Below are 12,709 nucleotides of genomic sequence, written 5' to 3'. Positions count from 1 at the left end.
TCTCACACTTTGTGGATTCGAGGCCCACATCGGGTTCTGTGCTGACAACTCAGAGCCTGGGGGCTGCTTCAGATTCTGTGTCTCTGTCTCTCTCAGCCCTTCCCTTGCTCACGCTCTGTCTCTCTTTCTCTCTCTCAAAAGCAAACATTAAAAAAATTTTAAAAAGTAAATAAAGCAGAGCTTGGTGCTCAGTATGATCATTTAGTCACTCATTCTTACAATGTTCTGTACTCAGCATCTTCTGTGCTTACAGCACAGTTTTGTGCACTAGGAATACAGCAAAGGACAATACAGGCCACAGTCGGTCATCCTGGAGCTTACATCCTAAGAGGGGGTCAGACAGTAAAAATCAGTAAATTGATGAACTACACATGGTAACCTGAGAGTAAGTACTAGAAAGAAAAATCAAGCAGGAAAGGAGGAGAGAGCGAGAGCTGGAATGTGGCCAGAAAAAGTCTTTCTGCAAACATAGCATCAAAGCAAAGGCCTGAAGGGGAATGGGAAGTATCATAGATTGAATGGTGCCCCCAAAATATATGTCCATGTCCTAGTCCCCAGAGCTTGTGGATGTAATCTTATTTGGGAAAAGGTTTTTGCAGAATTGGTAGAGAAGGCATCTCTGTTGTTAGGTCACCAAATCTGTGTCAATTTGCTATAGCAGCCCTAGGAAACATACAGGAAATAAAGCGTGTGGGAATCTGGGGAAGAATGTTCCAGAAAGAAAGAAGCTCAGGGACAAGGGCTCTGAGGCAAGGACCAGGCTTGGTGGGTGTGTGAAGGAGAAAGGCGCCAGAGCAGCTGGAGCACACTGAACGGGGCAGTGCAGCGGGAGGGGAGGCCAGAGGTTTAGGGGATGGGATCATGAGAGTATGTTATGCTCTGTTGGCTTTCACCTTGAGTGAGATGGAGCCAAGAGAGTGTTCGAGCAGAGGACTGACGTGACTGGACTTACAGCTTAAATAAACGAAGGAATAAATGAATGCACAGCAGCCACCATATCACATCCCGGTCATGTCTATGTCTGTCTAGGCTGCTGAACTATGAGAGACATGAGAGTAGGGGCTCTGTCTTAAATATTTTTGCATCCCTAGGGTTCAACACTAACCATGCCTGTCCTGGCTTTTCCTGGCCTACAGATCAATAAGGAAAAGACCAAACATTGGCAAAAGAAAAATTCAATTTTAGGAAACATAGGAAGAGACTGGCTCAGTTGCTCTCCTAGGTATTCACCCAGGAGAAATGAAAGCAATGGGTCTCAAAAAGACTTGCCTATGAATATTTATAGTAGCTTTATTCATAAGCAAAAATGTAAGCAGCCCAGGTATTCATCAACAAGAGAATATATATGTGGATAGCCATACAATGGATATTGAATAGGCTATTCAATAATAAAGCAATAAATGCTGAGTTTATTCAACACCATTCAAGAATTAACTATTGCAACGACCCAGAAAAATCTCACAGAAATAATACGGGGTGAAAGAAGCCAGACACAAGCAAGTGCACACTTTAGGATCCCATTGATAGGAAGTTCCAGAATAGACAAAACTAATCTGTGATGGAAACGGAAGTGCTGTGGCTGCCTGGGGAGGATGGGTGCAGAGACTGACTAGTTAGGCACAAGGAGGGAATTTTCTGGGGGTCGCGTTCTGTATCATGCTAGAGATCTGGGTTACACGAATGTATGCATTGTCACAACTAATCAAATGATACGCTTAAGATTTTTGCATTACCCTATGTGAATTTTACAGAAAGCAGAAAAAAAAGAATCCTAAGCAAATATTGAACTCCAGGTAATGATATGCACGCCCGGCATTTAGGGATGAAGTGTACAGATGCCTGTAACTTACTTTGAAATGTGTCCAAAAAAATAAGAATTAATGGATGGATAGATCAATATGTGCTAAAGCAAGCCTCGTAAAACGTTAATTGCAGAACTACATGGTGGGTAAATGGGTGTTCGTTGTACAATTCCTCCTACCTTTTTATATGATGAAATTTTCATAATAAATGTTTTAGGAGGCAAAGAGGCTCAATGATCAGAGATGTGCAGATTATGACACCTTATCTTCCACCTATAGGATCAAATTATGAGACTGTCTTCCAAGCACTGGTTGCAAAATTGTTCAAGACTAGTGATTCCCCAGTGTGTATGTGAGGGCGTGGGGATTCTCATCTACTCTAGATGGATCACACTATGACGGTGCCCCTGCCAAAGCCACTGGCCTGGGTACCCTGTGAGCTTCCTTCCTGTCCCCTTCCTTCCCCAGTGGCTCGTCCTTTACATACAATGTATACAATGTTGTATCCTGTTTTCTCTTCAGCCTTAGATTATCAACATTCCCCAACTTCTTTAAACAGTCTTTGTAAACATTGTACTTAAAAGAAAAGAGGCATTGCAGGGTTTGGGTGTTTTGTTTTTTGTTTTTTGTCTCTTTATGATTACAAAGTTCACTGTAGAAAAATTAGGATATACAGAAAAAGAACAAAGAAGAAAATAAAATCCCCTGAAAATCTACCACTTGGCCACGTGTTGACCCTTCCCTGCTTCTTCTGGGCAGATGCCTGGGCACACACACGCACATCCATGCAGATTTTTATGATTGGGTGCATTTTAGCAAAATAAGGATCCTATAGGGCATCGTGTTTTATGACTTGATTTTCTTAAAATTCTTCTGGGACGTGGTTTTACAGGTTGCCTATTTCTTTAATGAGGGACCACATTATTTCTCCATTGTTGGGGTCCAGGTAGGGTCAGCCTGGTACTTGCTATGCCCATAGGGAACCCCGGCCATGGATTGGTCCACCGACACAGATGTTAGAGGTATGCGGGCTCCTGAGGGTCAGGGGGCCTGGCACAGGCACCCATTGGTCCTGGAGCCTCCCCAGTCCCCTGCCCACCCCCCACCATCTGGCTGTCCCCCCACCGCCTGCGGCCGGGCTCAGCCGGGAGGCGAGCCCACTATGGCTCTCCCCCAGGGCTCTGCTGCCTGTCCTGGCTTGTCCTCCCTGTCCTGAGCTGCCCCGGCTGGGCCCTGAGTCCCCCTGAGGACTGTGGGAAGAGCCGGGCATCTGCAGCCAGCAAGCGAGGAGTCCTGCTTCTGCAAGGCTTTTGGCCCAAGAAGCAGCCTCCGTCCAGCCCTCAGCCTGGAGGAAACCCCTGCGCCCCAGGCCTCATTGTGTTGTCAGGATTTCCCGTTTCCTGACCGCCTAACCTATTTATGGGCCACAATGGCTGCTTCCCTGGGGAGGCCTCTACTGTACTTGAGCCCATCCTCTCCGGGCCTCTGGACTTGGCCCACTTGTCACATCATAGGCCCAGCCTGGGCTTGCTCGGGGGCAAGAATGGCAAGTGGGGGTCCCCTCAGATGTTACTTCAGACTGATTGAGCCTGCCAGGTGCAGGGTGAGGATCCTGGGGCTGTTTCTGGACTCAGCAAGAGAGAGTATGACAGTCCCTCCACCGTGACCACTGTGTGGTGTTGAGTGACTTGGGCTTACCGCCTGGTGACGGCAACCCTCTGCTGTGGCCCAGCTTGCCTTCTAGTCTCATCTCCTACCTCCCTTCCATGCTCCTCCCCTCCAGCCACAGGTCCTCTCTCCTTTGAACACACCCTGCCTTCTTCTGCCCCAGGGCCTTTGCTCAAATTGCTCCTCTGGCCTCTCACACCCTCATTCACCCTGAACAATTAAATCAGGAAAGATTTATCAAAGGGAGCATTCAGCCCCAGTTAGCTGTTCAGTTCAACAGTTCTTACTCAACCTTTAAGGCCCCATTTCAAAGGTCACCTCTTCTGGAAGGCTCTCCTATGGCCCCAAGTCTGGGCCACATCCCCACCGAACGCTGATACGATTCTAAAGGAGAGGCCACCAGAGCAGTTTTGTGTGTATCTTAAGTCACAGTCTCTAGAAGCAGAGCCTGAGGGGGGATTTCTCTTGAAAGTGGCTTACTGAGAGCCTCCATCCCGGGGAGAGTGAGGGAAGCAGAATAGGGCGGAAGAGGGCGCTGAGTGAGATGCAGTTTCAAGAAAGCTTGCTTCCCCCGGATCCCCCAGGGAACTCCAGAGCCTGAATGGCACCAGACGGGTTGTGGGCTCCAGAGGCATGGGGGCTGGGCTGCTATACACCCGTGTCAGCCATTGCTCATAACCTCCCGGGCATCTCCAGGTCATGCGATGCCCATCAGCCAAGGGCCGCCTCTGGATGGGGGTGAGCAGAGAGCAGCCAATGGCACAGCAGCTGAAGGAAGGGGCACCAGCCTTGGGACTTAGGTGGACATGAGCTGCACCTGCCACAATGAGCGTCCAGCACCCAGGCCACGTGTGAGCTCCCCAGGGTAGGGGTGGCATTTGAGGCACCACAGAGCTCAGAACTGGCACCAGAGAGCACTGAGCATCTGACAGACTAAGCCTGGGTCCATGGCCTGAGCCTAGGCCAATGGGGGCCACCCCTGCCCCAGTGCCTTCCCAGCAGGCCCGGTGTCTACGCCCCGGGGCCCCATCTCCTTCGTTTTTGTCCCACCTCCCTCCCCGCGGTTGGGTTACTCAGCCTGGCTGGATGTCCAGCAGGCTCTGGGAAGGCCATCACGTCTGTGTAGAGGATGCTCTGGACTTGTCCCCAGCTCCATCCACCTTCCACTCCTCTCCCTGGCTTGGGCATCAGCCCTATACCAGTCTCCTCTAGACTGGCAAGCAGGATCCCTAAGGCCTCCTCCTCCTGGAAACCTCCTCAGACTTGCCCCCAGCCCAGCCCAGAGGCCTCACAGCTCTACTCCCCACCCTAAAGACAACCTTGAGATTTACATGATAGAAGATGGCCTGTGCAAGAGCCTAAATATCAAAAGCTTCAAAAGAGCCTTTTGAAAAGGAGTTTTTTAAGATCACCCATTTTCACAACCATACCTCCACAAAGACAGACAGGCTGCGGTGGTGTAAGGTTGTGGCTGGCCTGCCTGGGTGGTGGGGGCCGTGCTGATGGTCTTGATGGCCTGTGTCAGGTGGTGGCAGCAATGTTCCAACAGCCAGTCCTCTGATACCCTGAGTGTGTGCTGATCGGTTATCATGGGCTTGGGTGGGTGCCCACTGCTGACAGGCTGCGTGACACTAAGCGCGTCTATGTATTGGCCTAAGCTTTGCCTTTCTATGCTTGCTGTGCTCATTGGAAATCAAGGTCTCTAACATTCAGAAATAAGGTTATTTATGGAAACAGGGGCTAACTGATAACAAATCTATACTTCATGCAGCCATTTAGTCCCCCACAACCTGTACCAGGACCTGGCATTCCATACATGTCAATGGATGGATGGACGGATGGATGTTGGGTGTATAGGTCAGTTATATTAGGTCAGTAGTTGGTGGATGGGTGCGTAGTTGGGTGGATAGGCAGTTGAGTAGTTGGGTAGATGGGTGGGTGAGTGGATGGATAGATGTATAGTTGTGTAGATGGGTAGATGGGTGGGTGGATAGATGGATGGGTAGTTGGGTGGATGGGTGGGTGAGTTGGTGGGTGGATGGATGGATTGATAGGTAGTTGGGTGGATAGGTGGGTAGTTGGTTGGATGGGTAGTTGGGTAGATATGTAGATGGGTGGGTGGATGGATGGATGAATGGGTGGATGTGAATGAATGGATAAGTACCTGTCTCACAAATAGAGAAAATGGGGTTCCAAGAGGTAATATCACTTGCTCAAGGTCACAAATAAATGGCAGAATCAGGATTCCTGGTACCCCAACCCCACAATTTGGGCAGCGTATCAGTATGGAGGGAGGAGGAGATAAGGATGAACAGGTGTCTGGAGACGGGGGGGGGGGGGGGGGGGGGGGGGGGGGGGGGGGGGGGGGGGGGGGGGGGGGGGGGCAGGTGGTGAACTGCTCAGGGAAGAGGTGATGCTGGGGAGTGGTCACCATTCCTGCTGTTTTCTGCCCCCTGGTGGTGGTGGTTAGGTCTCCAGCCTGACCAACCGAGGGGCTGATCTCTGGGACCCAGGTCATCCAGCCACAAGGCAATGGTGTTTACACTGGGAAGAGGGGGGTCAGGGTGCAGAGAGGGGGTCTGGGGAAGGGCTGGGTCCCTTTGAGCAGACTATAGGAGGAGGGCTCCATGCCCAGAAAAAGGGTGGGGGCTGGAGGGGTGTCGCTCACTGAGCGACCTATGTGGGGCGGGCAGGGGAATTGTGGTAGAGTTTGGATGAGGCAGAAGACAGAGGAAGGGGAGTATGCCTGTGCTGATAGCTCCTCCAGGAACCGGTTCAGTTCAAGCTTGGAGGAAGGAAGAGAGAAAAACAGGCCACCGCCTAGACCACCAGGCAGGAAGCTGGAATCCAGCTCTGCCTCAGATGTGCTTTGCAACCTTAGGCAGCAGACTCCCCAAGGGCCTCGGGATCCTTGCTGGCAAATGGGGACAGTAACAGCACCTGCCTCAAAGGTTGGTGTGAGGACAAGCAGTGTCCAGGGAGCTCAGGCACATGGTCCTGCTCTTCCACTTTGGCTTCTGTGATCCTCACACCAGCCCTATTAGGAAAGCAGGGCAAGTGTCATGCCCATGTCGCAGATGACAAAACTGATGCTCTGGGGAGTGAGCTCAGGCTTGCTCTCCCCCACGGATGCACCCTGCCTCTCCCACCCCGAGGCTGCAGGTGATGATGGCCAGGCTCCTCCACTTCCCACCTGTACTTGGGCTGCACCACACACACACACACACACACACACACACACGCACCCTCTGCAGGGCTGCTGGGGCTCAGCTCAACTAAGGGTGGGAGCCCAGAGCAGAGCATGGTTTTTCCAGCTGCTGGGATCCTTCTGCCAGAAAGTGAGGGAGGAAGGAATGGAAGGGAGTGGAGGGGGGCAGGGGGGAGGGGAGGTGGCATGGCCGCCTGTTCTCTGGAAGGATCAGTTTTTCCCTGGAAACACTCAGTGGAGTCCTGCCTTCCACCCCTCTCCCTTTTCCTGGAATAAAGGCTTGGAGTGGAGAAGTTCCCAAGGCCCACCTGGATGCACACGCAGTCATGTCACCAGCCCAGCTTTGGCTCCAGAACCCCTGCCCCCAGCCCATCGTCGAACCCAGGCTCCTAAGGACGCCTCTGCCTCAGTGAGGGAAACCGAGGCAGACGATCTGAAAACCACCTGCCTCCACAACTGGGTCCTGTCAACCCAGAGGAACATGGTTCACTCCATGTCTTTCAAGGGGTCATGGTGACCAGTCCCCTGCCTTGGGAAGGCCAGGGATCCAATGAGGGGACCAGTTCCCTGTGTGCCTGCTCTGTTGTGTAATCAAGAACTGCTTATTCAGGCTCCTGTGTGGCTGAGTCTGTTAAGCATCCGACTCTTGATTTTGGCTCCGGTCGTGATCTTTTGGTTCGTGAGACCAAGCCCAGCATAGGGCTCTGTGCTGACAGTGTGGAGCCTGCTTGGGATCCTCTCTCCCTCTCTCTGCCCCTCCCCTGCTCTTACTCTCTCTGTCTCTCTCAGAATAAATAAGTAAACATTTAAAAATTAAATTAAAAAAAGAAGTTATTGTTTATGTTGTTTATGTCCCACCATATCATCCCCATTTCCTCCTCTGTGCACTGGAGAACAGACTAGCCCCCGCCTCCTTCTCTGGCCATCAAGGCCTGGGCTGGGGGTATAGCGCATGGGCAGCACCGGCAGGGGAAGGTCTAGGTCAGTAAGGCCTTCTGGCCCTCTGTGTGGCAATGGCCTAGATCTTTCTCTCTCCCCCTCATTCCCCCTCTGCCTCTTGCTTTCTCTCCTGCTACCTATGCTCCTCCCTCTCCCCTCCACTTCTGTCCATTTCCCCCACTCTCTCCTCACTCAGCATGTCCCTCTCTCCGGGTGCCTCTCTTCTGGTGCGGGATCTCACCTTCCCTTTCCCTGCTTTCTCCTTCTCTTCTTGTCCCCTTCTCCCTCTTGTTTGTGCTGGGTCAGTTGCTGGGCCTCATCCTCACCACCACCCCCCTGGTCCCCACTGGCTCCTTTCCAGCCTGCCTTGCTCCTTGCCCATCTCCCGGCTTCTCTCTTCCCCTGTGGTCCCCTCCTTCAGGCTCACTTCAGCCCCACTGAGGAGGGCCCATGGCTTTCCTGATAAAGTCCCTTCTCTGGTACCAGACTTGCTGGCTCTGCCCTCATGGCCGAGCGCCTTCACCCACTCCTGCTGAGGGCTTCTCCTTCCTCTGGGCCTTTGCATTTGTCCCCTCCACCTGCAAAGCCATATGCCCCGCCCCCAACTCATTTCCAAGTCACTTCCAGACTGGGACCCCTCCCCACCCCCTGGGTTTTCATGGTCTCCATGTGGTCCCTCATGTGCCCCCCATTTCCTGCCCAGCTCCCTCTGAAGGCAAGTGTCTACCCGGCACAGACTGTCAAAGCTGAGAGAGACCTGACGTGGCTTAGGGGTGGGAAATCCAGGGGCATGCTAGCCAGGAGGAATCCCTAACAGGCCAGTTGAGGCAGAGCTGTGGGGGTGCAGGATGGGGGGCGCTCGCTCTGAAACTATAAGCCCAGACCTTTCACTTTCCAGCCGGTGGGGCAGGCCCCCTCTGTGGGGTCCCAGGCAGGGACCTCCAGATCTTGCTCTTCACTCTAGGGCGCTGCTGGCTGATCAGTGCCACCCCGCAGGCGGCCGGGCCCAGCAGACTGTAAATCACCACCATTGTCTGCCTGGCCCCAGTCTCACCCATACTTTAAAAGGGAAGGACAAGAATCTCCCTGCACCGGCCCCTCCGCACGCCAGACGAGAGGCTGGCGCAGCAGAAGAGAAAGAGGGTCTTTATGCCCACGGGCAGGAGGGCACCACATCCCCGCCCAGTCCCCCTGTGATGCCCTCTGGTGAAAGAAGCCTTTGTGAAGTCCCCCGAGACCGGCCAGAGCAGACGCACAGCCCGCCCGGAGTAGGAGGCAGTGGAGGGCAGCTGGGGGGCAGGGGTGCTGTGGCCCGGGGGAGGGGGTCACAGGCCACAGTGGGGGAGGCCTCAAGGCTCAAGGACCTGAGGCAGAGGCCGAGTGGTGGCAGGAAAGGAGAAAGGCCATACTCAAACTGCGGCGGTCGGAAGCGGACTTACAGTTGCCACGTTCTGTGTCCACACAGGCCCTGACCCCGCGCAGCTGTCCGGGTCGACTTCCTGCGGAACCGTCACAGGGCAGGGCGGCCTCCCCTCCTCGCTGACGTCACAGGGCAGGGCGGCCTCCCCTCTTCACTGACGTCACAGGGCAGGGCAGCCTCCCCGCCCCGCTGACCGCTGACCGCGAAGCGCTTCCTCACCTGCTCTGCTTTCACGGCTTCTGAACGGCTGGGCAGCCCACCCGGGACTTCGTGATGCCTTCGTTCCGCCTCGAATGCTCTTCCGGGGGAGCCCACACTGCGGCCTCTTTCTCTGAGAGCCTTGTCTCCCCGCTCTACCTGCCCTTCCCCACCTGCTCACCCTCCCGCCTGCCTCGTCCTTTGTCGTGTCTGCATTTTGCTGCCGGTCTCCTGAGCTAGACGGGAAGTTCAGTGAAGGACTCCTGCTCATTTCTTTCCTTACCTTGCCCCTGGCACACGCTGGGTGGACGCCGAACACTTCTGTGGGCGCACGAATAGATTCCTTTCAGTTACCCTTCCTCCTACCCTGCGAGGGAAGCACAGTGATTCTGTCCTGGGACGCAGGCATCTTCCTCAGGTTACACGCTGAGGAAGGGGTAGAATTGGGGATTTAGAGTCAAGGCTGGTGGACCCCAAAAGCCACGCGTTTAACCCATGTGCTCCCTACTCCCCTGCCCCTGCCTGGTGGGATCCCCAGGAGAGAAAGGCTTAGCCCTTAAGGAACATTCTGGAGGATGCCCTTGGGAGGCAGCTCTGGAGTTCCGGTGACCCAATCCCTCCTTTGCAGGTTGGATGGGATCCAACGTGGGGTCCTCACCCTCCCTGTGAGAATGGGGGGCAGCTCAGCTGCTCTCTACACCTCATAGCTGCAAGTCTGACACTGCCCAGCTATGTATCATCAGACAGGGCTCCTGATCCCTCTGGGACTTCCGTGCCCTGCTCCCCACACCTAAGTGGGACAGTAACACCTGTCTGGCAGGTGCATCTGTGAGGAGCACAGGTGAAAATGTACAGGAAAGGGCTCCTGGGACCCGGACAGCAAGGCCCCAGATAAAAACATGACCCTCGCCGCATCTGCAAAGGCCTGAACCTGGCAGGAAGCTGGGGGTGGGAAGGATGCCAGAGAAAGGTCCAGTCCCCCTCGGCCCTCAGCTGGAGGAAAAGGCTGAGCCAGGGCTGCCACAGCCATGAATCAGCCATCCCTGAAAAGCCAGGCAGCCCAGGGCCTGGCACCACGGAGCCCAGACCTCCTCTGTGGTTGGGTGGGTAAGAGGGCCTCCCCAGGGAAGAGCAAAGCCACCCAGCCAGGAGCCATTGGGATGTGTGTCTTCTGAGCCTGATCCCGGGACCTGGAGTGAATGCTGGCTGCACCTGCTGGATGGCGCTGGCCCTTGGGACGGAGCCTCCTGACAAAGGCCACCCTCCCTGCATCCTGCTGCCCAGGTCCAGAAGCCCACAGTGCCCCCCCCCCCCCGTCAACCTAGGGACCCTCTGAGCCAGGGACAGGGCCTTAGGGAACACCGCAGCAGCCCCTTCACTGTGCAGATGGGGGGAGTCATCCCAGCTGCCTGGGTCACACAACCAGCAGTGGCAGAGCTGAGCCCCGAGGCCTGCACTTGGCTCTGCTCGGAGGACAGGTCGCTCAAGTGCAGCTGCCCCTCTCAGTGCTGGGTTGGATGCTCCAGCACCGGCAGGCTCTGACTCGGGAGTGGAGATTCCCCCCAGTGTCCCCTCTCGCCCCATCTCTCACCACCCCCGTCCCCACTCGTGGTCTGGCCACATGGAACGTCCTGCCATTCCCCAAACTGGCCAGGCCCTCTCCAGGCTCCTGGCCTTTGCCCACTTTGTTCCTTCTGCCTTGAAAGTCATTGCCTTTTATCTTCCCCGGCCAACTTTTTCAACCCTTCAGCAACCAGTGCAGACAGTAGACATGGACTCTTCCATGAAGTGCTTCCTCTCCTCTTGCCCTGCCTGGATTCCTACCAACCACAGAGGCCACTCTGAAGGGCTGCGGTTCAGCCCCAGACCCCAGTGCTGAGGCCAGTGCACAGCAGGGCTCAGTGAGGGGCCTGCAGATAAAGGGGAAGGGGCTCCCTGTAGTGGAGGGTCTCTTGGATGGGGGGGCGCTCTGCTCCTCCCTCTCTCTTCCCTCCTCTGACCACTTAAGTAGCTGGGGAGATAGAGGGGTGCCTGGGAGCTGGAAGGGCCGCTCTCCCCCAGGGTACCTGGGTTGCCTCACCCTTGGAAGGGCCAACTCCACCCCATTTCTCATTTCTGCTCCCTGAGCCCCTGCTGCCAACTGCCCCCTCCTGTCTGTATCTCCATGTTCAGACTCCAGGCACAGGAATTTGAAGGCTGAGTCCTGCATCACCAACCAGTCAACAATTCATCACCCAATCATCTCCAGCCAGAAGCCCAGAGCAGGTTTACACTCCAGGGAGGCAGTGATTCTCTTGGAAGTCTATTCATTCATTCAAAAAAATGTGCCTTGAGCGCCAAATCTGTGGTAGGCACTGTCCTCGGTGTTGGGGATACAGAAGGGAAGAAATGGACGCAGGCCCTGCCCCCTTGGGGCTTACAGTTCAGTGGGCTCCTCCCTCCTCCCTGCCCTTCTGGGAACCTCCACCTTCCTCCCTGGTGAGGATTTCTTCCTTCCTCCTCCTCGTGAAACCCCTCCTGGAGCCCTCTGTGAAGGCAGGCACACAGATCCCCTAGAGGGAGGCCAGCCCTGACGACATCTGTGAGGACGATGAAACAGGGCAAGAACAGTCACCATGACAACACCCCCAGCTGCGGGTCCTGCCCTAAGCACCGTCCATCCGTTTCCGGGGATCCCCACCAAAGCCCTATGAGGGGCTTATCACTATTGTAATCCCTGTTTCTATAAATGTGAAGGCTCAGGGAGGTCCACCTTATGGCCTGAGTTCACAGGGCTGGTAAGCAGTAGAGCCAGGATTCGAGCCCACGTTGGTAAGCCCTAGAGGGAAGGGGGGGCCCCTCCCACCCCAGAGTGCTCTCATCTGCTCCACAGGCAAGAAGGGCAGATGCCACCAGAGGGTATGGTCTCCACCAAATTTGGTTTCTGCTGGGAGGGAGGTGCTGAGGAGGTCTGCCTGGATGGGGGGCACAGTGACCACAGGCTGCCTGGCCAGCCTAGCCCCTCACAGGCAGCCCCCCACAGCCTCCCCTCCCCCCACCCCAGTCCCGGGCTCTGTCACAGGGGCCTCTTTTTCTCTCCACTGTTGCCAGTAGCACAGGGACCAATATGGGGAGGCTGTGTCCACCTCCCCCCCCCCCCCCCCCCCCTCCCTCCCTGGCCACACTCAGGACACCGGCTCCACGCTGGGCATCCCCCATCTCTAGCCTGTTTCCTCACTGGCCTCTACAGCCCTGGCCTCAGAGAGGATGGCGTCCTGCTCCCCAGCACCCCTGTAATTTATCATGACGCAGGGCTGCCCTCTGCGTCAGGCCCAGCTCTGGCCCCTCAAGCCCACCCTGTTGCCAGGCCCCAACACAGCCATCCGTGTCCCCTGGTCAGAAGCCAGTGACCAACTCAAAATAACTATTTCCCTTCCCTCCAACACAACTGTCCTTCTTGGGAGGGACAACAGCTGCAAGGGATTAGGGGTGGGG

Source organism: Hyaena hyaena, unplaced genomic scaffold (genome assembly GCF_003009895.1).
Source record: "Hyaena hyaena isolate Hyena2069 unplaced genomic scaffold, ASM300989v1 scaffold_68, whole genome shotgun sequence".
In the NCBI taxonomy this organism is placed as follows: domain Eukaryota; kingdom Metazoa; phylum Chordata; class Mammalia; order Carnivora; family Hyaenidae; genus Hyaena; species Hyaena hyaena.
This window is presented reverse-complemented; position numbering follows the sequence as displayed.